Source organism: Mya arenaria, chromosome 2 (genome assembly GCF_026914265.1).
Source record: "Mya arenaria isolate MELC-2E11 chromosome 2, ASM2691426v1".
In the NCBI taxonomy this organism is placed as follows: Eukaryota; Metazoa; Mollusca; class Bivalvia; order Myida; family Myidae; genus Mya; species Mya arenaria.
This window is the reverse complement of record NC_069123.1, coordinates 11,595,715-11,612,894: the sequence shown is the minus strand read 5'-3', so window position 1 is coordinate 11,612,894 and position 17,180 is coordinate 11,595,715. Positions and strand designations below refer to the sequence as shown.

Below are 17,180 nucleotides of genomic sequence, written 5' to 3'. Positions count from 1 at the left end.
ATTGCTGTCCTGACACTTATTGAATTCGCATCTGAAAAATGTTTTCTACTTTTTTGCATTGTTGTTAAATAATACTTATTACACTGCTGGCCTTTTTCTTTTTTTAATTGGAAATAAAGAATATAAACGGACTGACCCATAATACTTGTATACCCAGACTACAGTTAAAATATACATCAGCTATTAAAGGAATCCTTTGGACTGAGTGGTGAAGGCATCAGTTTTCTTTTTTTCTTGCCTGTTCTGCAGTGGGTTTGCACCCCAATACAGCCAGCTTATTTTAAATACTTTAATTGTTGCTGTTTTTCTGCAATTTTGGTTTCAAAGAGTCAAATAATTATAAAATAAGTCTTCAGGTACATTTAAATTGATCCAAAAGCATAAGTGAGTCCCTTAAAGTACTTTAATACTACAAAAACTTTGTTTTATAAAAGTTTGAAAAAAAAAAACAAATTAAGAAAATGTAATCAAATTGGAATTTTAAACATAACTTTAATGGACAAAATTTAAAATATTTCCCACACATTAAAGTTTTCTTGTCTTAATACAATAACCATACAGGCATATTTGCTACCAATAGACAGAGCTTCAACTAAGCAATAACTAACTATTCAATTATTTGTATGGTTGGTTTGATTTCTTCGGCACATTTGAGTTTGGTTGGCCCTCAACTACAGACTCTCTCTCAACATCATTCCAAGAGAGCAAACTTGTAACTACAGACTCTCTCTCAACATCATTCCAAGAGAGCAAACTTGTAACTACAGACTCTCTCTCAACATCATTCCAAGAAAGCGAACTTGTACAATTTAATAAAACTTCCTTCACAATTATTGTAGAATAATAAATTTTAACTTGAGCATGCTCAGTCTTCTAACATTGTGCACAAAACAGTTATTTCACCGAAAATCCTTGTTATTGAGATAATCTTCTGTGCAGTGTTTTATTTCAATAGCTCAGAGACAGGTTACAAACAGTGACAAAAAAACCCAATAAGAATTATAAAACAAGAATGTACCTTGTTGTGTTTTTTGCCTTTGGTCTTGCATGCTGGTCTCAATCTCAGTGGAAGTTTTGTGAAACTCAAGTAGGCCACTGCCATCATAATTTCCATTTTAATTTGCCGCAGCTGTAGCTCCAGCCTGTAATACATTTTAAAACAAATTAATAAAATCCTAAAACAAATAAAAATGGAGGTGCATTAAACCTAAAGGTAAGTGATCAAGAAGCTTGAGTGAAAAATACTCATTTTTAAAGCTGCAGTCTCACAGGTTGACAACCCATGCAGAAATTATTTCAATGTTTTTTCAAATCCTAACAATTCCTATGATTTCTTAGCAAATACCAATGTTTTCTCATTTGCAAAACATTGGAATTCTTTGGAATAGACAATCCTAACAAATCCAAAGAATTCTTAAGACTTCTTTGGATATTTATATTGGAAAAGAAAGGAAAAGATTGGAATAATAATCCAAACTTATCCTAGCTTTTCTGAATTGGAAAAAGTTGTCATTACTTAGAAATGCAACCATTTTTCTGTAAAATGAAAATCCAAACATTTGGATTAGTTAGGAATTTAGTATCATGACATTGAGCACATAGGACAACTTACTCTATAAGAATTCAACAGTTTCGTTTTTCAGATTTTTTTCAATATAATGTCTAATGTTTACCAATGGTATTGATTAATATTTGTGAGTAGTATTTTGTTATCACCTGTTGCACAGAATTCATCAAAACATCAGTTGATGAGGTATTTTCATGAACCTAACTTCTTGAACTTGAATCATCGAAATTAAATGAATGTGATGAACTGTTTAACCATTTAAAAGATGAGACGACCAGCAGAATATAATAAGATGCATCAGCAACAGGCAGATAGTTGAGGTAGCTGTGGTTACAACTGACTGTTGCATTTAGAGTAACACTATTGGCCCAGTCATAACCCAAAGATTATAAATAAAAAAATAAATAACATGCTTAAAGAAAATTCCATATCAAAATAACATGAACATTGAAATTAAATTTATTTTAATTAAAGCACCACATATATCAAATGTATCATGTAAGGTGCCATGGATTGTTCCACTCACAGGTGATTGTCACATTGCCTGGATACAGTAATATATTTTTATAATTTTTTATATATTTTTTATATTTTTATTATTTATTATTTTGGTCAAGATAGTGAATATGTGTCATTTAAAAAAAAAATATTACTAACTTTTTCCATGAAAAATTGTGGATTTTTTTTTAAAATGATATATATTCACTATCTTGACAAAAAAAAAAAAAAAATATTTAAAAAATATTTAAAAAAAATAAATATATATATATATATATATACCTGTATCCAGGCAATATGACGAGCACCTGTGGTAAACACTGGTTAATTAGTTGCCAAACAAGTTAAATGTACCTTCTTTCAAGGTTCACTAAACTAAAACGACCCTACAATCATTGACAATGACGCAAGGCGATGTCCAGAGTTTTTCTTCCAACTTTCGGTTTCGCTTACGTCTTTATTAATTAGAAATAAAATTAGATGGACCATGATCTCTGAGAATGGGGGAAAATGCAATTGATTTGCTTGTAATTGATTGTCTCTCAAATATTTACTAAAAAATAAAAATTCTAACGTAGCTATATATTCTAACGGTTACGCATTTAAGACGAAACGCTCTTCACTGGCGGAGGTAATTTCGAACTCCCGCTATTTTTGTCGGAATAATGCGCCAAATAAACTGAAGTGTTGTTTCGTTTATTTAAGGTAAGTTCAAGCGAAGTAAGGGGTGTAATTCAATTACTTTTATAACGATCTTTTACGCTAACATTATTGTTTAAAATAGCATAGCAACATTTTGAAGTAATGAGCAAATATGTTTTGTTGTAATACATTTTCGCGACAAACGTACGAAATACGTTTGTGTAGAAACACAGTTAAATGAATGTTTGTGACTTACGCGTACAGCTAATACTTAATTGTTATATATTTTAACAGCTATTATATTTGTTTCTTAATGTATGTAAGCTAATTTTGTCTAGAAAAAGAATCAATTGCCATAAAGGGTCGGCAGTGATGCAAAAGTGGGTGGGGAAGGTCAAAAACTAAAACGTTTAAAAAGTCCATGTTTTATATAGTTTTGAGGAACGATCTTTTAGGGGTGTGAAACATATATTATTGGCAACATGTTTTGGGGTAGTAAGGAGTTAACAAATTTTACAATAAAAGATTAATTAATATTTTGGATCAAAAAAACTTTCACATTTATTCAAAAAAAGTCTCTTGACATTGCTTATCACTTTGTTTTGTTTTTTTATGTCAAAATGCCCCAGACTACCTATTCAACAATGTTGTGAGTTCTTTATTATATTTTGTCAAATAAATAACCACTATGCAAGCAAATTATAGTTTAGTGTCTGAAATGATGTTTCATATATTTTAGCCGGCCTAAAGGAGCTAACAAAGATATCATCAGTCCACAAAGGAATCAACCAGTGAAGGAGAAAAACATTCAAAGCTGTAAATTGCCAAATCCATCAGTGAGTAGACTATTTTTAAAGCACATGGTAAGATTTCCATGTTGCAATGGATAAATGGGTATGAGTCATGCTTGTGAAATATTGAACCTCAAAACTAAGTAGAAATTGATATTTTTAACATTTTAAATTGTGGTCCTTCAATGGGCTTTTGCATCGCTGCTGACCCTAGACCTTTTAAATAACCACTATGCAAGCAAATTATAGTTTAGTGTCTGAAATGATGTTTCGTCTATTTTAGCCGGACTTAAGGAGCTAACAAAGAAATCATCAGTCCACAAAAGAATCAACCAGTGAAGGAGAAAAACATTCAAAGCTGTAAATTGCCAAATCCATCAGTGAGTCGACTATTTTTCAATGCACATTGATTTTGAAAACAATATTGTGGATGTGTGGAGTGGATTTTATTTGTAACGGACAAACACTATTAAGAATCTTTAAAAAAAAATCAGACTTAATATATTTGAGCACTATGGTTCGAACAAATAAAATAATATATCATTAATTTATATACCTGTGACATTGAAATCTTAATTTGCACTGATTTGATAACCAACTCGCCGTTAGAAATAGGAAACTATTGGCAGTACAAAAAAAAGAAGAAATATTTTTCAGGTTGGAAGATGGATGTCAAAGTCTCAGACAAAAGCTTCCAGAGTTAAGAAAAGATCACTTCAACAAAAACAAGCACGAGAAGAATGACTGCAAAAAATATTTTCGCAGATGCGTTTCCTCATCAAGTGTATAAGGAAAACGGACCTGTCTACAGAGACTAGATGTAAATGTCAAGGACTGAAATGAGCAATTCAATGGCTCATTTCTAATTGTGTTAAGTGTCATAAAAAATTAAAACTGTTATAAATGGACATGTAGTAATGATGAAATTATCATCCTGTTGCGAATAACATTTACTTATTCATGAACTTAGTTCATGAATGACATTTTGAAAAAATCATGTTCATTAACTGTCAAGTTCATTAACTAAGTGGGAGTTCATGAACATGATTTGTCCAAATTGTCATTCTTGAATAGTTCATGTTATTCTCAAAAAGCACACGCTTGATGTCACTGACATGGATATTAATTTGATGGACTAAAGAAGCTCCATACATGGAAAATGACAAATGCGAATCAATTAATACCCTGTCTAGAATAAAAAATAACAACTGTATAACTAATTTTATCAGTAAATACAAAACTGTGAGTCTAGCCCGCTGATGCCAAAAATTAAGTCATTAATAACTATGCATTTAAACTCCAGAATGACCTTTATGAACCATTAATGTACAGGTGATATTTATTGTTTCTTAAATACAATAACTTATAAACTGTGTTAGTTTGAATTTTTTATCCATGTTTTCATGCACATTGGTTAAAAGTACATGTTTGAAAAATATAATGATATAATTAAAGAGAGATAACTGTTTTACTTGCGTTTATGCTGTAAGAGCGTAGAAGGGCATGTGAGTGAATTTCATAAAGCATGTTAGAGCATCTTGGGTCATTTGCTTGCTTACCCTACTGCATTCATACAGCATAAAAGCAGTAAAATGTGAGCATTACTTATAATTTTAATACATAATAAAAAAATGTTCATTTCGGTTAAACAGTAGGAGTACTTTTATCTTGTTCTGTGCGTATCGCAGGCAGAAAAAGGACTTGCAGTTTACTCTAGATTGATCATGGTGTTAAAGACCTTCGCCAACAGTTATGTATTAAATAATGCAATTGAGTATTTGTTCTTTTAGAAATGTAACCAACAACATATGTTGGTATGAAAGAATAGCTGATTTTGTAATGTATTATAATATATTTGTTTTAAATGACTAATCCTTAATTAAGAAAAGTAATCTACATTTCATGATGAAATGGAATTGGTTGCGTAAAACTGGAGCTTACAAGAAAGTGTTTTCTGTTTTCTTGTTGACTAATTTTTTTTCATGATAGTGGTTGACATTTTTATTTTTAAACAAGAAAGTTATAATGTACCTTTTGATATGAAATGGTTTTCTACGACATGTGCAACTTAAAACATGACATGTTGTCTGTAAATTTGTCTCAGTGTGTTCACATGCATTCTGGTGAACAGGCTTTATCACTAATCACTCAGCAAAACATTGGATTACTTAAGAATTTGGTAGATATAAAATGATAAGAAAACCTATGAATTCTTGGGAACTCCTAACAAATCCTATGTTTTTCAATTTGACTCCAATGGGTAAAAATCCAATGTTTTCCATCTAGGAATACATAGGAAAAGATAGGAATTTTGCATCCAGATTCAGTTCGGAAAACTTAGGAAAACATTGGATTGTGGGGCCAATACCGCCCATGTTTTCCAAAGTATTCCAACTCAGAAAAACATTGGATTACTTAAGAATTTGGTAGATATAAAATGATAAGAAAACCTAAGAATTCTTGGGAACTCCTAACAAATCCTATGTTTTCCAATTTGACTCCAATGGGTAAAAATCCAAAGCTTTCCAATGTTTTCCATCTAGGAATACATATAGGAAAAGATAGGAATTTTGCATCCAGATTCGGTTCGGAAAACTTAGGAAAACATTGGATTTTGGGGCCAATACCGCCCATGTTTTCCAAAGTATTCCAACTCTTTATTCCTAGGAATAGATAGGAAAAGATTGGAAATTCTAAGAATTAAATCCTAAGATTTCTTAGGATATTCTTAAGAATACTTAGGAAATCCAATTTAATTTCTGCAAGGGAACATATTTCACTTTTTGTCTTGGAATGAGCCAATTTCGGCACATTGTCTGAAAACCAGTGATACAGAGCTGCTGACAAAAAAAAAGTTGGTACATTGTAAGTAGTGTAAGTATTATGTACAAGGAATGTCGTATAGTGTAAGTATTATGAACGAGGAATGTCGTATAGTGTAAGTATTATGTACGAGGAATGTCGTATAGTGTAAGTATTGTGTACCAGGAATGTCGGTACAGTGTAAGTATTATGTACGAGGAATGTCGGTACAGTGTAAGTATTATGTACCAGGTTTGTTGATTAACTGTGTAGACAATTTAGAAGTTTAAAAGCTGCACTCTCACAGATTGATTTTTTTGACAACTTTGATTATATTTGGTCATTAACATACATAGGGACATACATCAATATTGTCTAAGTTTAATATAGTTTTAAATTAGTTTTGTTCAACACAAAGAAAATGATTTACAATGAACAGACCCATGTGAGTGGGGCAGGTCATATTCATGCATCTGAAGAGGATGACCTTTTAAAATTTGGCAATTAAAGTGTCTGCTATTTAATAAAGCTAAAGTGACATCCCTCAAAAATTAAACATTCAAGACATGTTGTAAAAACTACACAAGCCTATAAGCCTTGCACTGGTGAACTGCTTTCTTGGTTTTATTAAATTCAAATTTTATATAGACAGGCTTGTTCAAATAATGTGATGCTAAGCACAGGTGTACACATAATAATTTGGTATTGTTTCATGAAGGAAAGAGCTTCTGGCATAAATCATTATCTGCATGTTTTGGAGAGTGTAAAGGCTTCCGTTAAAGTTTAAAGTATATTACTCCCTAGATTAGATATTGGCTCATACTTCCAAAATTGATTCTTTGGATGTACAGAAACTTCCATAATTTTGAAGAAAACTTCCACAGTTGAGAGCTTGGAATTTAAAAATATCAACACCTGGTGTCAATATTACTTTGATGGTCACAATTTGAATCAGGCTTCAAGAAGTATGTATTTTAATAATATAAATCTCTGATTATGGCAACTTGCAAATTATTTGATTTTTTACTACAAGCTGAAAACTGCGAGATACCTAAACTTCCAAATTTCAGTAAAAACTTCAAGTAATGATTGACAGGAAGTTAATACTTCCAATTTCAAAGTCTTAAATATACACTCTTTAATACTCCCAAATTAGATTTACTACAATTAATTCTTTGTTTTAATATCCACAAAGGATGAATAAATGTTGAAAACAATTGTTCTTAAGAAGGATACGGAGTTTAATTTGTAATAAATGTGCATAAAATTAAAAGACTGTATTTCTACCCTATGCCACTATAGTAGATCACAGTAAATCTTTTAACTATCACCAATCATTTAATATTTTTGCAATTTTCTGTTATAAAATACAGGGTTACAAACTTACTTATCAGTATTAAATATTGTACATAAATGCATTTTTTAGTAAGTCGTTAAAGGTTTATCAGTAAAAATTTATGTTTGTTTACATGTGTATATATTGATTTTGATTAAGAGTGTCACTTTAATGAAAGCCCTGGAGCGTTATCTAGAGAAATCACAGGAGTGGTATGGATCATGCATGTCAGAAAACAAAAACATAATTTAACAAGAGATGTTTGTCAAACATTATGCCCCCTCTGAGCGCCATGTTGTCAGGATTATATGGACAATTGAATGAAATATGCATGGACCGAAATGACAGCTGATTTGTTGCTGTTTTAAGATTATGACCATTAAAGTGTGAGGATAATGTGTGTTATGACCGTCATGACCTTTGATTCTATGAACTCAAAATCAAGAGTCATCAGCTGGTCACCAGAAATCTAAATGTCAAGTTTGAGGGCCATGGGTGCAGGCATTGTCAAGTTATCACAAGACAAGTTTTTTTCGTTTTTCGACCTTTGACCCGATGACCCCTTAAATCATAAGGGGTCATCTACAAGTCAGATGCAACTCCAAGTCAAGTTTGAAGGCCATGGGTTCAGGCATTGTTGATTTATCACTCGGACAACCTTTTACCATTCAAGATCACTGTGACCTTGACCTTTGGCTCTATGAATCCTAAAATGAATAAGGGTGATCTACTGGTCAGGCTTAACATCCATGTCAAGTTTAATGATCATAGGTTCAGGCATTGTTGAGATATCAGTGGGGGAAGATTTGTTAACTTTTTTGCGTTAAAGGTTACTGTGACATTGACCTTGGCCTGATGACCCCCAAAGTTGATAGGGGTCATCTACTGGGCAGGCCCAACCTTCATGTCAAGTTTGATGACAATAGGTCCAAGAATTGTCGAGTTTGCTTTCAAGGTCACTGTGACCTTGACCTTTGACCCCTAAAATCAATAGGGGTCATCTACTGGTCAGGCCCAACCTCCATGTCAAGTTTGAGGGCCATGGGTGCAGGCATTGTTGAGTTATCACTTGGACAACCTTTTATCATTCAAGGTCACTGTGACCTTGACCTTTGGCCCAATGACCCCTAAAATTAATAGGGACAATCTTCTGGCCAGGCTCAACCTCCAAATCACGTTTGAGGGCCATGGGTGCAGCCATTGTCAAGTTATCACTCGGATAACCTTTAACCATTCCAGGTCACTGTGACCTTGACCTTTGGTCTAATGACCCCTTAAATCAATAGGGACCATCTTCTGGCCAGGCCCAACCTCCAAGTCAAGTTTGAGGGCCATGGGTGCAGGCATTGTCGAGTTATCACTCGGACAACCTTTTACCATTCCAGGTCACTGTGACCTTGACCTTTGGCCAGATGACCCCCAAAAACCATAGGGGTCATCTCCTGGTCAGGCCAATTCTCCAAGTCAAGTTTGAGGGCCATGGGTGCAGGCATTGTTGAGTTATCAATCGGACAACCTTTTACCATTCAAGGTCACTGTGACCTTGACCTTTGGTCCAATGACCCCCAAAATTAATAGGGACGATCTTCTGGCCAGGCTCAACCTCAAAATCAAGTTTGAGGGCCATGGGTGCAGCCATTGTCAAGTTATCACTCGGATAACCTTTAACCATTCCAGGTCACTGTGACCTTGACCTTTGGCCTAATGACCCCTTAAATCAATAGGGACCATCTTCTGGCCAGGCCCAACCTCCAAGTCAAGTTTGAGGGCCATGGGTGCAGGCATTGTCGAGTTATCACTCGGACAACCTTTTACCATTCCAGGTCACTGTGACCTTGACCTTTGGCCAGATGACCCCCAAAAACCATAGGGGTCATCTCCTGGTCAGGCCAATTCTCCAAGTCAAGTTTGAGGGCCATGGGTGCAGGCATTGTCAAGTTATCAATCGGACAACCTTTTACCAGTCAAGGTCACTGTGACCTTGACCTTTGGCCCAATGACCCCCAAAAACCATAGGGGTCATCTACTGGTCAGGCCCAACCTCCAAGTCAAGTTTGAGGGCCATGGGTGCAGGCATTGTTGAGTTATCACTCGAACAACCTTTTACCATTCAAGGTCACTGTGACCTTGACCTTTGACCCATTGAGCCCAAAAAACAATAGGGGTCAGCTACTGGTCAGGCCCAACCTCCAAGTCAAGTTTGAGGGCCATGGGTGCAGGCATTGTCCAGTTATCACTCGGACAACCTTTTACCATTCAAGGTCACTGTGACCTTGACCTTTGGCCTGATGACCCCCAAAAACAATAGGGGTCATCTACTGGTCAGGCCCAACCTCCATGTCAAGTTTGAGGGCCATGGGTGCACGCATTGTTGAGTTATCACTCGGACAAGCTTTAAAATTATTTTACCATTAAAGATCACTGTGACCTTGACCTTTGACCGGATGACCCCCAAAATCAATAGGGGTCTTCTACTGGTCAGGCCCAACCTTCATGTAAAGTTTGATGACCATACGTCCAGGAATTGTTGAGTTATCACTCGGACAAGCTTTGGTCTACCGACGGACCGACCGACCGACCGACCGACCGACATACCGACATGCATGTGCAAAGCAATATACCCCTCTTCTTCGAAGGGGGGCATAAAAATATTCAAAAGTGGGTGTTATTTACTTGGCACTTAATATCACTATTTTCAATTCTAGCTTATCAACATATACTGCAGAATGAAAAAGAGAAGATAAATCATAAAGAATCACAATAATCGTTACATACTTTTGAATATCGAGTTCTCTGCATCTGTATCCCAATAGGAGGGAGCATCAGTTTTCTCCTCCACCAATACAGGAAATGGTCCTGTTAAAAAGGAAAAAAAAGGGTTAACATAATCATATATCAAACTGACTGAAAAAAGTTGACTTAAAACAAGCACAGCACACAGGAGCTTGTAATGTTATACAGTCATTCGGTCTTAGTCAGCAATAAACAACCAGGTTTCTGTTACAAAATCAAGCTTCTTTATTGTGGTTTTGCTCTGAAAACACATATACAAGACAACTAGATTTAGCCACTCAGATATATTTTTTTACATTTAGTAAATATTTTCAATACCTTTTTTCAAATATAATTATGTGGAACGTGTCGGTCGGGTCAAGAAGCTTAAAATTCCAGTTGTAATGAAGTATGATGGCACAGGAAAAGTCCGGAAACAGACAGTGATATATCGGACAACTCATTTTTTATACAATATTTGACAGTTTTAATGCTTTCTACACAAGGATAGTCCATTTTGCAACCAAACACTCACAATTAATAAATATGACTTAATAAAAATGAAAAAACCAATATACACTTAAAAATGTCAATACGACAAAACAAACATGAATAATCCGATATACTCTTTAAAAATTGTCATCCAGCACCACATTCATGAACTCATTTCTACAATGAATGCTTTGCTAACAATCAATCATTTTAAGCTTTAGGGCCATGGGTGCAGGCATTGTCAAGTTATCACACAGACAAGCTTTTTGCGTTCAAGGTAACTGTGACATTGACCTTTGACCCGATGACCCCTTCCACATATATTAAAAGGTGTCATCTACAGTTAAGGCCCAACCCCCAAGTCAAATGTGATGATCATAGGTCCAGGCTTTGTTGAGATATCTCTGGGAGAAGCTTTGTTAACCTTTTTGTGATCTTTGACCCAATGAAATCAAAATCAAGAGGAATCATGAGACTGCTGGTCAGGCCCAACCTTCATGCCAATTTGATGGTCCATGAATTGTTGTGTTTGACTTCAAGGTCACTGTGACCTTTGACCTTTGACTTGAAGACCCCCAAAATCAATAGGGGTCATCTACTGGTCAGACCCCACCTCCAAGTCAAGATTGAGGGCCATGGGTGCAGGCATTGTCAAATTGCCAATCGGACAACCATGTATCATTAAAGGTCACTGTGACCTTAACCTTTGACCCGATGACCCCAGCCTCCATGTAAATTTTGACGACCATAGGTCTAGGCATTGTTGATTAATCACTCGGAGAAGCTTTAAAATCCTTTTACCATATAAGGTCACTGTGACCTTGACCTTTGACCCGATGACCTCATATTCCTCTACTGGTCATGCCCTATCTCCATGTCAAGTTTGATGACCATATGTCAAGGAATTGTTGAGTTATCACCCCGACAAGCTTTGGTCTACCGACGCACGGACGGATCGACCGACCGACATGTTCAAAGCAATATATATATACCTCTCTTATTCGAAGGGGGGCATAAATATCAATGAGTAGGTGTGCAAACTAAATTGTTTGAAGTCAGTTATTAAGCTAAGTGTGAACTGACTTTAATATTGTGCAAACTTAATTATTTGAAGTCAGTAATTAAGCTAAGTGTGAACCCTTTGAAGTCAGTTATTAAGATAAGTATGAACCCACTTTAATCTTTCTACGAAGGATTATTGCACAATGTGATAATTTAGATGCCCTATCATCTCTAATTAATAAGTCTTTAATATGTGCAAATTATATTTTATATTTTAAAACATTTTAATTATCAACAAATGCTGTTGTTTGATTAGCAATTACTGGGTATGTAAATTTCATACAAATATCTTAAAAATATTATAACTTACCTTCAAATATACATTTAAATAAAAAGGAGTGGTGGCTATTTGACCAAATTGGGGCGTTTTGACCAAATTGGGGGCGTTTTAACCATTTTTTTCCAAGTGAGGGCTATTGACCAAAATGGGGCCTATTTGGCTCAATGGTCCAAGTAATTGTATGACGGAATTTTTTGACGATTTTTGATATTGCAAATCCTTCACGTACAAATTCTTTTGTATGTATGAAAAGTGGGTAGTTATTTGGGATTCCGGGTTAAGGCATATTGCGTCTATAAATTATCATAAAAACAAGAAATATTACCAGATAATGTTAATTTAAATTAGTTCCGTAGACAAAAAATATCCAACGAATAATTATGAGTTTGAACGGTTTTCTTCATTTCATTCTGTCAAAACATAGCAATATATACATGAAGGGCACCTGCAAGGCTTTAGGGCACAATTTTAAAACAATCGGATTCCGATGGCCAAGTTGTTATGATTGTACATGTATTTGTGAGGTCTATTTGAAGCTTGTCGGTGGTGGCAGCGTTATTATGATTGGGTTAAGTTGTTCCGCTTGGCATCATTGTTGTGTGTGTCAGTCAACCTACGTTTTATTTGAAAGGTAAATAATGTGTTAAAATCATGACATTTGTGTTTTAATGCATTAAATGCTTGTTTTGTGCAAAATAACTCTTCACTTACATGGTAAAATATGAATATAAACCTTTATGATCAATTTCAGCCATAAAACTCCACTTAATACACTTTCAGTATTTTTCAAAACACCCTTGTTTTTTTTGTACCAACCAGTTTAGACGTACGGGATTGGAAGAATCCTGTATAACATGTCTATTATTTTAGACGATTTGCCTTAAAATGGCTAGTTGACCAGGTAGCTACAATAATGAGCGATCAGGGATACTTTTTTATTATTTGGACATTTCATGTGTATCCCTGTAACGCTACAACTCTCTACCATTTAACACTGGGCGAAACAATATATAGTAATATTATGCATCGATGTTGAATAATAATGATATAATTGTTCGAAATGTACCTGACAGTGATCTTAACTGGGTTGGATTTGTCGTTAGAGTCGTTATTTTCACATAAATATACTCTGGGTCACGAAATGAGCGTAGCAGTCCACCATTTTTATACATGTTGATTTTTATCGAATAAATTTGTACCCATCCGTTAATGATTGTTAACCCTGTGCGCAGTCACAGTTATCCTCGCTTTTCTATGTATTGTGCAGAGCAACGCAACAGTGTTCAAAAATGGTGATACCTAATCATCATCATCATCATCATCATCATCATCATCATCATCACGAACATCATCATCATCATCATCATCATTCTGCAGTAGCATCAACAATATAACCATGTACATGAAAATTTCCTATGCTATATGAACTCTTTCTTTTTAACGTGTCCTTATATATACTTCAACTATAACAATAACTTGAAAGATGTTTTAACAGTTATAAGATAAGTCTCAATGAAAAACGTACATACAAAAAAGTAATGGTTATCAGTCTGCCATAGTCTAAAAATCGTCAAAAATTGGTTGCCGGCCATTTAGGTGGACTAGTTGACCAGGTACCGTTTTAATACAATGATTTTAATTCAGTTAGGGTTAGGGTTGAGGTTTTTATTTTTACGCATGTATAGAATTGAGATGTCAATATATTGTTTTGCATTAATTTGAGACGCGACACTATCACAAGATCATGATATCCGAATCTTTGTTCATCCGATCTCTAGGTACCTCTGCTCATGGTGTTTAAATAGGCAAGGTTTTGCTAAACATGATCATTGAACCGAATGTTTCGTTGATGCCTTTTAAATCACGTTCATCCACCCATGCGATATATTAGTAAGGGTTGCACACGCCAACAATTATTCTTCGTCTTTTGCTGTTTTTGTTGTGTTTGGCATATGTTGCAGGCAACTACTTAGCAGTCCCGTGGTAGCAGTCAACAGTTTACGGCGTTGGAAATGATCGTTTTACAATAAAAATATTTTGTATGCCCAGGTCGGGGATCCCAAATTTATTTATATACCATTTTCATACAAACTATTTTGACACCTGTGCTTCTTGAGTGACAATGTACTTACTTATGTAATAAACGCCAGAAAACGTTAACGATACAAACGGTTATAGAATATTACAAAACAAGATATGCCACCCCGCAGATCCTGATAAATCGGCGACCACTATCTTAGACATTCAATATGGAAGGCGATGTGCGCGTGACGTAGGGTATGGTGAGACGTAAATTTCAATACCAGAACCAAGCTCCTATCACTCTTGGTTCCGAAGATACCTTCGAGATTAGCTCCCCCTTAGTAGCTATATGGGAGCGCGTTTTGTGTACGAAATGTCGCGAATTTGCGCGTACTTTGACGCTGTTGAAACCAGTCAAAAACTATCATCCCGCACACCCCAAGGGGTGCATCTTGAAGGGTTTAGCGTCCCCTACATGGAAAAATTGGTCCCAGCCTGATCACGTGTAGGGATGCTGAGATATCTTCGAGATTGCCAACCCCATTTTACGGCATTTTGTGCTGCATTTTAGTGTATAAAATAACGTTATAGGCGAATGGAAACGGTCACGTAATAACGACAGCGACGCACCGACGTGCGCGTGACGTAGGGTATGGTGAGACGTAAATTTCAATACCAGAACCAAGCTCCTATCACTCTTGGTTCCGAAGATACCTTCGAGATTAGCTCCCCCTTAGTAGCTATATGGGAGCGCGTTTTGTGTACGAAATGTCGCGAATTTGCGCGTACTTTGACGCTGTTGAAACCAGTCAAAAACTATCATCCCGCACACCCCAAGGGGTGCATCTTGAAGGGTTTAGCGTCCCCTACATGGAAAAATTGGTCCCAGCCTGATCACGTGTAGGGATGCTGAGATATCTTCGAGATTGCCAACCCCATTTTACGGCATTTTGTGCTGCATTTTAGTGTATAAAATAACGTTATAGGCGAATGGAAACGGTCACGTAATAACGACAGCGACGCACCGACGTGCGCGTGACGTAGGGTATGGTGAGACGTAAATTTCAATACCAGAACCAAGCTCCTATCACTCTTGGTTCCGAAGATACCTTCGAGATTAGCTCCCCCTTAGTAGCTATATGGGAGCGCGTTTTGTGTACGAAATGTCGCGAATTTGCGCGTACTTTGACGCTGTTGAAACCAGTCAAAAACTATCATCCCGCACACCCCAAGGGGTGCATCTTGAAGGGTTTAGCGTCCCCTACATGGAAAAATTGGTCCCAGCCTGATCACGTGTAGGGATGCTGAGATATCTTCGAGATTGCCAACCCCATTTTACGGCATTTTGTGCTGCATTTTAGTGTATAAAATAACGTTATAGGCGAATGGAAACGGTCACGTAATAACGACAGCGACGCACCGACGTGCGCGTGACGTAGGGTATGGTGAGACGTAAATTTCAATACCAGAACCAAGCTCCTATCACTCTTGGTTCCGAAGATACCTTCGAGATTAGCTCCCCCTTAGTAGCTATATGGGAGCGCGTTTTGTGTACGAAATGTCGCGAATTTGCGCGTACTTTGACGCTGTTGAAACCAGTCAAAAACTATCATCCCGCACACCCCAAGGGGTGCATCTTGAAGGGTTTAGCGTCCCCTACATGGAAAAATTGGTCCCAGCCTGATCACGTGTAGGGATGCTGAGATATCTTCGAGATTGCCAACCCCATTTTACGGCATTTTGTGCTGCATTTTAGTGTATAAAATAACGTTATAGGCGAATGGAAACGGTCACGTAATAACGCCAGCGACGCACCGACGTGCGCGTGACGTAGGGTATGGTGAGACGTAAATTTCAATACCAGAACCAAGCTCCTATCACTCTTGGTTCCGAAGATACCTTCGAGATTAGCTCCCCCTTAGTAGCTATATGGGAGCGCGTTTTGTGTACGAAATGTCGCGAATTTGCGCGTACTTTGACGCTGTTGAAACCAGTCAAAAACTATCATCCCGCACACCCCAAGGGGTGCATCTTGAAGGGTTTAGCGTCCCCTACATGGAAAAATTGGTCCCAGCCTGATCACGTGTAGGGATGCTGAGATATCTTCGAGATTGCCAACCCCATTTTACGGCATTTTGTGCTGCATTTTAGTGTATAAAATAACGTTATAGGCGAATGGAAACGGTCACGTAATAACGACAGCGACGCACCGACGTGCGCGTGACGTAGGGTATGGTGAGACGTAAATTTCAATACCAGAACCAAGCTCCTATCACTCTTGGTTCCGAAGATACCTTCGAGATTAGCTCCCCCTTAGTAGCTATATGGGAGCGCGTTTTGTGTACGAAATGTCGCGAATTTGCGCGTACTTTGACGCTGTTGAAACCAGTCAAAAACTATCATCCCGCACACCCCAAGGGGTGCATCTTGAAGGGTTTAGCGTCCCCTACATGGAAAAATTGGTCCCAGCCTGATCACGTGTAGGGATGCTGAGATATCTTCGAGATTGCCAACCCCATTTTACGGCATTTTGTGCTGCATTTTAGTGTATAAAATAACGTTATAGGCGAATGGAAACGGTCACGTAATAACGACAGCGACGCACCGACGTGCGCGTGACGTAGGGTATGGTGAGACGTAAATTTCAATACCAGAACCAAGCTCCTATCACTCTTGGTTCCGAAGATACCTTCGAGATTAGCTCCCCCTTAGTAGCTATATGGGAGCGCGTTTTGTGTACGAAATGTCGCGAATTTGCGCGTACTTTGACGCTGTTGAAACCAGTCAAAAACTATCATCCCGCACACCCCAAGGGGTGCATCTTGAAGGGTTTAGCGTCCCCTACATGGAAAAATTGGTCCCAGCCTGATCACGTGTAGGGATGCTGAGATATCTTCGAGATTGCCAACCCCATTT

At 36.8% G+C, this 17,180-nt stretch overlaps 2 long non-coding RNA genes across 3 annotated transcripts in view; one reads left to right on the top strand and one right to left on the bottom strand.

Moving 5' to 3' along the window:
• Positions 1 to 14,195, bottom strand: part of LOC128206695 (uncharacterized) — a 45,380-nt gene extending 31,185 nt beyond the window's left edge. Inside the window, exons 1-3 of one of the 2 annotated variants that reach the window (XR_008256542.1) lie at positions 14,025 to 14,195; positions 10,412 to 10,492; positions 1,019 to 1,142 (exon numbers count right to left, since the gene is read on the bottom strand). This is a non-coding gene — a long non-coding RNA (uncharacterized LOC128206695). Of the gene's footprint in view, positions 1 to 1,018; positions 1,143 to 10,411; positions 10,493 to 13,308; positions 13,754 to 14,024 lie in introns of those variants that run through there. The other variant, XR_008256546.1, reaches the window with a different exon arrangement.
• Positions 2,613 to 5,428, top strand: LOC128206707 (uncharacterized). The gene is made up of 4 exons (XR_008256552.1): positions 2,613 to 2,770; positions 3,447 to 3,543; positions 3,782 to 3,878; positions 4,156 to 5,428. It is a non-coding gene; the product is annotated as an uncharacterized LOC128206707 (long non-coding RNA).
• Positions 14,196 to 17,180: the final 2,985 nt, after the last annotated feature.